Below are 8,583 nucleotides of genomic sequence, written 5' to 3'. Positions count from 1 at the left end.
TGTTTTCTCTTCAGACTTTTAAGCACTGAACAAGTCCAGAACATGGAGTTCTGTGAGGCTAAGATGTTCGATTTAGGTGCATGAAAGACCAAGACGGCCCCTGGGCTATGGTGGCCATCGACTCTCGCCTTAGGACTTCCGAGAGTTTGGGCAGTTTTTTCTGCTCGTTATGGCATCAGAGGTTGTATATGAAATTAGAAGGGATTGATGGGTGGTGAAAATCCCATTCAAACTTTCTTTTTTACTGAACGCATAAGTTAAGGTACAGGCTAGTTTGGGTGGATGTGGGAATCCCACTCAGACCATTCATGATTTCATGTTTTGACTTGGATTGTTGTGAACGTATCTTCCCAGCTATTTCGTCCTCTTTGTGAAAAGCGGCCTGGTGTGATGGAAAGAGTCCTAGGATCCAAGTCAGGGGACACAGTACCTCAGTTACCACACTGCCATGACTCAGCCTGTCCGTGTGTCAGTTTCCTTAAGTATAAAATGCAAGATCGGACCAGGTAACCGCCAGAGTCCTGTCTGGCTTGACAGTGTGCGCTCGTCGATCTCCTAGCAGGGTCATTCTTTACGTTATTTTTCATGTCGGGCCCTCCTACAGCAGCAGCGCAGCCATCTGCCAAGCTGGATCATCATAGCCTGCCCGGCCCGTTCTACTTCTGTTTTATCTTTAGCGGGGCTCAAAAGTAAAATTGCATTTCAGCTTTCTACGAAGGTAAGAATAATACTACATCCAATGAAGGATGATAAGACGTGATTGTACCACTTTTGGTAACCCGGTTTTCAGTTCATCCTAAAATGTAAGTTGGCTTGCTTAATTTATTTATTTTATTTTTTGATTTATGCCTACAGCACCTGGTCTTCCTAGGTGGTCTCTGTGTAAGTACTAACCAGGCCCAACCCTGCTTAGCTTTCAAGATCAGATGGGATTGGGCTTGTTCAGGGTGGCATGGTCGTAGACCATGGACCGTGGCCCCACTGGGGTGCAAACTCAGGACCATCTGTGTGTAAAGCAGACGTGCTAAGTGCTATACTATGGAACCATGTCCGACTTGTTTAATTTTTGGAACAGTTCTCACTATCATAATTAAGATGGGGCTAATGTTAATTTATTCTAAATAGGTTGACACTACTAAACAATCTAATGAGATAGTTTTGGAAAAGTTCTATTGCGACTTTTCACCATTTTCATAAAGCCAGCTTTTTGTTATTAATATATGATACATTTATATATATATAAATACGTATATATATAAATTACATGTAAACTAGCAACTTGTTTTTCTTAACAGGAATACCAATAATTATAATCTAAATTATTTATTCAAGCCAGTATTTAAATACTGGCCATATGGCTGAAACAGAGCCATATCCAACCTTATATTTTTTAGGAAATTTTCCCAGAGAGGTAAAATAACTTCTGAATAATAGAAGTGCAAATAATTATTTTGGTTGAATGGCTGCTCTTTTGCTTGAAGTTGCCGAGGCTTTCTGAGCACCCCTGAAGCTGACTTCTGTAAGGCTAAAATTGTCTTAAGTGATTTAATATGCACGTTCGATCTCAGAAGCTAAGCAGGTTTGGGCCTGGTTAGTACTTGGATGAGAGACCACCTAGGAAGACCAGGTGCTGTAGGCATAAAAAAATAAAAAATAAGGGACTGTAAGCTGACAAGGTCTTTGCAGTCTGTGAAGTCAACCAAGGGTTGCCTCGCCTAAAAAAAAAAAAAAAAAAGAAATTAATATGTATTCATTTGATTGGATTATTCTCACCTAATTGAGGAAGTCAGAAGAGAATTGGCTATCTTTAGGTCCTTGGTTTTAAAGACAAAAACCAAAAATCAAACAAATAAAACCTAGGTGTGAGTAATCTTTCCTCAGCTGAATCACTAAATTTTCTATTCTTTGGGTTTCAGATCATTGGGTACATGTCCACTTACTGTCCCTTCCTTCTGCAGATTTCTAGAATTTGACTCAATTTATAGTTTAATCCTGACTGACATCACTGTCTTAGAAACACAGCAATTTCTTATGAGGTTTTATTAAAACAACCGTTAACCAACACTTTTTGGACAGAACTGTATTTGAGGCATAAGCAGATATATGAGATTTTGTTGGTTTTTTAGGCAAAAGCATGCACAGGTTTAGTGGCTTCAGGAGACGTCAACAACAGCCCTAGAGACTTTTTCCAAAATGTGACATGTTCTGAGCTTAAAATTTTATAGATACATGCTGAACGATTTATCTTTGTGCACTTGACATTAAATTTTTTATTACTTTTACCTACTCACACAGCTTAGGAAACTGTTCCTTAGAGTTTATTTTCACCATCAACTTTTTACTTAGAGTTAACTATGATCTTACAATTTTTATTGTGCACGACATGCTCCGTCGCTGTCATTTAAAACGATTTCAGTAAGATCAGCCTACATGTTAGTATCTCCAAGGCTTACACTTTGAGATGTACTTATTTCCCCTAATTTCGTTTTCCATCTCTTAAACAACTTTTTGTATCTTACATCCATGATACAAGATAAAGTGGATTTTGATCCTACAATGACTGATCTTTTTTTAATTGGCCTTTGGCAGAGAAGTTGTTTAAAAGTCTGAAAATCTAAAGAAATTAAATGCACTGCCCTACCCCTCTTTCTGGACTCATTTCCTTCTGGACCCCGAGTTGCTCTACCCATAATAGTCTGTGCTGTGAATGAGACCAAATTGGAAATCCAGTATTTTGATACAGCAGCCCTTTATGTACACGAACATTCCTCACTTACCCAAGACGGGTCACTGAGATTTGTGCACGTTTGTATGTACGTGATTTTCAATCCACCGCATAAATACCTTGGTGGTGGTGATTTGGCTCTATCACTAACGCCGTTCAGTGACCCTCGAGCCACAGTTGCTATGAGCATGAGTCGGGAGATGCCTGTTGTTTAATGTGCTCTTAAAACTCTTAAGCTGTATGGAGGGGTCGAAGGTTACAAGTGCATGAGCTAAGGAGAAACCGATTGCCAAACTCAGTCATGATTCAAATGTACCGAGAACATTCTCTCTGCTCAATAGTCTTTGACCCACTTCCTCCCATCCGCCCATTTTAAATGACAGTTACGTTGCAGAAATTTCTCTAGCCTCTTCCTGGGAAGAGGATCAGGCAAAGCATCCATTCCGTCTGCAGAATCCCCTAAGGACATTGCAAAAAATGAGGCTGCGGTGCCCAGGAAGACACAGGGAGTGCGGGTGAGTGGATGCTCCGATGTCGATTCTTTCTGGGTGGGGTGGACAGGGCAAGTGTGGAGAAAGGAGCTGGGTCAGAGCTGGGTCGTGCGCCGGAAACTTTCTCCATGCCGGGGAGGGCGCTCCCAGGGAGTAACTGCAGGGACCTGCTGCTTGGAATGTGAGTCACAGGCCTGAGGGCAGAGCCCTCTGCCAGGAGAGGCTGGGTCTGGCCCCCAGAGTTCCCTAGGAGCACAGAGAGCAGATAAGGATTTTCCTGGCAATTATCTGTGTGTTTCAGAGAGGCAATTACCTCCAAACAGAGTGGCTGGAAATTCAGGAGAGTGGGAGTTGGGTCAGTTTGCCGCACTGAGATTGGGGTTCCAAGTCTGCTCCCACCCAGACGAGGGGCTCTGGCCGCCTGGGGTGGGGGGAAAGCTCATCTGAAAGTGACAGAGTGTGAGGTGTGGTCGAGTCCACAAGTCTAGCATGAGAGACTTGCTGTCGCAGAAGCAGACAGTCAGGTTGAAGAGGAAATTCGGGAGGCAAATAAGAACGGACACTTGGATGGGACAAATCCAGCCAGTTCAAGAGTGTTTTCTTACTGCGATCAGCTTGCGCTGGGGTGTTGGAGTTAACAGAACCCTAAGAATCTTTGTTTCTGACACCCTCACTTGTCACCATGGAGCCTGGAGAGGGGAGATGGTGAGCCTAGCGTCTCACGGCCGGTTAGTTAGAAACCGCAGATTAGAAAGGCCTGGTGTTTACCTGTAGGATTTAAGCAGATGATCTGTTGAGTTTGTTGAGTCGGTGCTCACCACATAAGGTTGAAGGTGACTTGTCATGAATTGCAAGGATTGAGTCAACAGAATATGGACAGGCAGATTATTTTTGAGAGAGTGGGAGGAGCAGGTAGTGACACTTGTGGAATTAATAAACAAGTTTTGGTGATAGCATTGAGCTTGGCCAGGTGACAGACTGGAAACAAAGATAAGGTGTGGTTTTCACAGCCATCTGTCATTCCTTACACAGCAGGGCCTCAAACGACTGGGGTTGGGGGCGGGGCAGAGGGAGGGAGGGAAGGGAGAGGGAGAGAAAGAGGGAACTAAAAGATCTTGACTAGAAGGTGAAATTTATGCAGAGAGTACTAGGCTTACTCCTTGAAACAAAATAATACTGGCATTAAATAAAGGGGGGAAAAAGAGGAATTTTGTAGTTGGAAAAAAAAAGGAAAATGAATGTATAGAATTTATTTTTAAAACTTTTGACATAGTCCTTTAATTTTGTCCTGGGGACATCTTTTTTTTAGCGCGCTGAGTATGAAAAAGTATCTGATTTCACCAATTCAAATACTTGTTATAGGAAGTAACAGAAAAGTCAAGCCAAAATAAATAATGGGCAAGAAGATGAAATAAAGAAGTGGGCGAAACAGAACGCTTGGGCACAGTAGATGCTCGCTTTGTTTTGTTTACGGGTCAGAAGGGGCCTCAGTCCTGGAAGGACTGGAATATGCCTGGGGCACGGGCGCCAGGGGCCGGGGGCGGGGAACCGCATTGCTGGAAGGGAGGATATCAGTGGCCGGGAGGCGAAAGTGCACCAGAAAGGGCCAGGGGATCTCTGTGGGTGGACATTCCAGCCCCGGATGATAAAACTAGGGCAGGAGGAATGCACCTGAGGCGACTTGACCAAGGCAAGGGGACCAAGAAAGGAAATGGGAAGGTAACAAACGCAGAGACAGCCATGATGATGAGGCAGAAACCAACCCCGTGGAGTTCTGCGTCCTGTAAATCGTACTCCTCCAGGCCTGGGCTCTAAAACCTGGAGTTGGTTTGACGCCGGCTCCGTCCGCCCACACCGTCAGGTGCTGCTGACTTCTGCCTGGCGTCCTGTCCTCCCTGTGATCGCCCGCTCCGTCCCCGCCGCTCCTGGAGTCTCAGCACTGGGGCGACTTCTCCATCCGCCCGTGGACTCCCGCGCTCCCCCCTGCAGTCTTTCAGGAGGAGTCCGCTCTGACGCCCTCAAATTCCGCGGTCTCCTCTTGCAGTTGGCACCTCCTGACATAGGTTTACATCCTGTCCAATATTTGTTTCTTTTGCAACTTTGGGCAAATACTTAAACCTCTCTGAGTCTCAGATTTTCACCTGTCAAATGATTAACACCTTATAGGGTTGCTGAGAAATGAAATGACCTATTAGAGAGCGAGTTACACAATGAGTGCTGAATAAATGGTTACCGTCATCATTAATAACTTTCTGAGGGCCTGGGTAAAGTAAGCGGGCAATTTCAGTTCCTCATATGGCCTCATTAAACAAACGCAAAATTGGCTGTCATAAATAGCCATTTACTTATTAAGACTCCGTGTTTTAAATGATGTGTTAGCATTTAGGAAGTAAGACTCGATCTGCTCTTAGTGAAGTGGAAAACAAACTCAGAAGACGTTTATCTAGACTTGGTTTTGGCATTGTTAGGAAATCATTCAAACCTCAGCGTCCTCCTCTGTCAGCGGGGGTGGTTATATGTAATTCGCACAATTATTTTTTGGTCCGACCTCCTCTCCGGACCAGCCGCCCCCGTCCGAAGGTGCTCCCGGCTCTTTCACCCCCACTCAGCCAGTCCTCGTCGACCTCAGCTCCACCTTCTCCTCCCCATGCTCGCTTCCTTCGTGGGTGTTCCCATGAGTCCATTCGAAGACCACTTTGCTTTATGCTACGTGCTCTGCCTGAGAAATTTTGTGCGGTCTCTCGGCCTCGGCTAGCATGGTCCATGCTGAGGAGGCCTGATCGCCTCCTTTGGCCCTTATCTGTTTGTTGACCCTAGGCATGCCCACCCAGGTACCCACAGGGACTTCAGCCTCGACACACACGAAGTGGGCTCCCTTCCCCCTAATTCGCTCCATTCCCATCATTTCCTTTCTCAATTAACAGCATTTCTTGGTTACCCAAATCTTTGTCCTCTTCCCTTTCTTTTCAATCCCTTTCAGCTAATTTCCTATCCTATTACACTGATCTTGACTCTTCAATATTCCTCAAACCCTCCTCTCTCTTCGCATTGCCTAGCCCTAGGCTCTCACCACCTCTCACTTTGACTCACCCAGCAGCCCGCTCGTGATGCCCTGCTTCCCCTCTCTAAGCCCTCCGATCTTATTTTCCGTTTGTCTTTCTAAAACCATTTTGAGCCAGGCATGCCCATAAGTTAAAACTACTGGTGCCTCTCTAGTTGCCCAAAGAATACGGCTCAGATCCCAGCCTTTCCCGCCCTCCCCCGCCAGGCTCGTCCTCTACTGCAGTCCCTCCGTGGGCATCTTCTGCATTCGGGTCCGCCACTCCCAGCTTCGTAAGCACCTTCCCAGTCTCCATGGCCCGTGCACACTACCCGTTCTGCCTGCAGGGCCCTTTCCGCTCTCCTCTGCTTATTTCAATTCCGTTCTTCCTTTATGAGTAATGCCTTGGACTCAAGCGTTCTTAGCCCCAGTGGACATGGCTGCCATGCCTTCGGGGCTTCTGCCACACTTTGTTCTCGAGGCTGGCCCTGCCAGCATTGCCTTCCTGCAGCGTAGCTGGCCGTTTGTGTTGTCAGACCCCCCAGCAGGACGGTCAGTGCCCAGAGAGATGGAAACTCATTTTGTTATTCTGCGTCCACCCGGTACTCTCAGTGCCTGTAACTCCCCACTGAATACTAAAATGCGTATCTGCCTTTATGTCTCAGGACTTTGTGATAAACTCAGATGAGAGGGTATTTTTAAACAGAATAGTATGAAATAAATTACAAATATAAGAACCTTCAATCTCCCAGACTGTTCCTGTGGACTAAAATAACACCACTTCTTAGTGAATGAAGGAGCTGCTTCATTTCCAGGAAATCAGACTTACTTTTAATTAGTAAAGACCATTTAAGACTTGGAGTAGAAGCGACAAAAGCCAAATTATCTGTTGCAGCCTGTTTTCCTGTGTTCCATTTATGCAAGTGATGTTAAAATAGACATTTAAAAATAAATTCTAATGGACTATCTCAGAAATGTATGAGTAACTAATAATATGAAAATTTTAGCCAACAGGAAATATAATAGGAATCCCATAGATTTTAGAGCCTCTTTTCAGGCAACTGTGGGGTCTGCGTGAGGGTTATAAATGGCAGAAGGGAGGACCAGATGAGCGCACAGTGGACCCAGGACTGGTCAGGAGCCCGACGCCGGGAAAGCTGAGCAGAGATGCGGAGGCCGCCTCCTGGACGATCTCTGCCTGAACCGAGAAGCTATCGCGAATACAGATGTCCCCGCAAAGCGCTGCCACCAAGGTTGCCAGATTTAGCACAAATAAAAATGCAGGACACAAATATTGCAGGACGCATACTTATACTGAAAAATTGCTTACCTGCAATTGAGGTGTAACTGGTCATCCTATGTGTTTTATTACAAACCAAGCTACAACTCGAAGGACTTAATATCTTTGAGTCTAATCTTAATGCTGGTTCTTGGGCATTTTGAAGAATGCAAGGGCTTGCTCATCGTAAACAAGAATAGTTAAGGCCACAATGAAACTGGTGGTGGCTTGCCATCTAGTGGAAAGTCTGTGATACTGAAAGCTTAAATTGGAGGAAGAGAGAGTCTTTCCTGGAAAGGAGGATGGCATCAGGAAGATGGGTGTGGCACGGAGGCGTGAGCCAGTGAGCTAGGCGGAATGCCGGAATGTGTTTCCTGCCATCCGGTGGGGAGCCACCTGGGCGCTCCGGCACACAGAGACTTTGCTCCCTCACGCCAACCAAAACCGAAACAAAAGCTCCAGCTGACTGTGGGAAGCACGCGATCCTTCCAAACGAGGAAGGCTCAGAGGGGTGTGGAACTATCCAACGTGAAATTCCACAGGTGTAGTCACAGAGAATGACAAGGAAGAACCGACGAGGTCGCCCAGGAGCCAACAATGCAGCTACAAGCTCAGATTTTGAAAAGCTGAAAAGATGTAAAAGTTAAAAGAAGGCACACACTGCAGTTTCAAGAATAATATCTCCAAGTGTGAAGCTCGGGAGAAATTCAGTGCTGCAAGACATGCAAACGACCAATAGCAACAATGACACTCAGCAACGACACTAATAAAACCAAACTCGGAACAGGAAGAGCAGGGGAAAGATCATGGCGCCCTCGAGGCAGACGTTACAGCGCCAGCACATAACAGAGAAAGGAGGGGCCCTTGACTCTGATTTTAGCCTATCTTCTTCAGAAAGAATGTTCTAGATATTAAAAGGGTCAGACAAAAAACATAAGATGAATTTAAAACCCAAACCAGAGTCTTATAACTGATTTAAATAATTCTATATATTTTTTCTAGAACAGAAAGGAGAGGATCTGTAAGATTTGAGGCAATTAGCCTTATT

General features: G+C 45.3%; 1 pseudogene; it reads right to left on the bottom strand.

Moving 5' to 3' along the window:
• Positions 1-846: 846 nt before the first annotated feature.
• On the bottom strand, positions 847-964 carry LOC118611038 (annotated as a pseudogene).
• Between the last annotated feature and the right edge of the window lie 7,619 nt (positions 965-8,583).

This window comes from Rousettus aegyptiacus, unplaced genomic scaffold (genome assembly GCF_014176215.1).
Source record: "Rousettus aegyptiacus isolate mRouAeg1 unplaced genomic scaffold, mRouAeg1.p scaffold_m13_p_13, whole genome shotgun sequence".
NCBI classification, from domain to species: Eukaryota; Metazoa; Chordata; class Mammalia; order Chiroptera; family Pteropodidae; genus Rousettus; species Rousettus aegyptiacus.
This window is presented reverse-complemented; position numbering and strand designations above follow the sequence as displayed.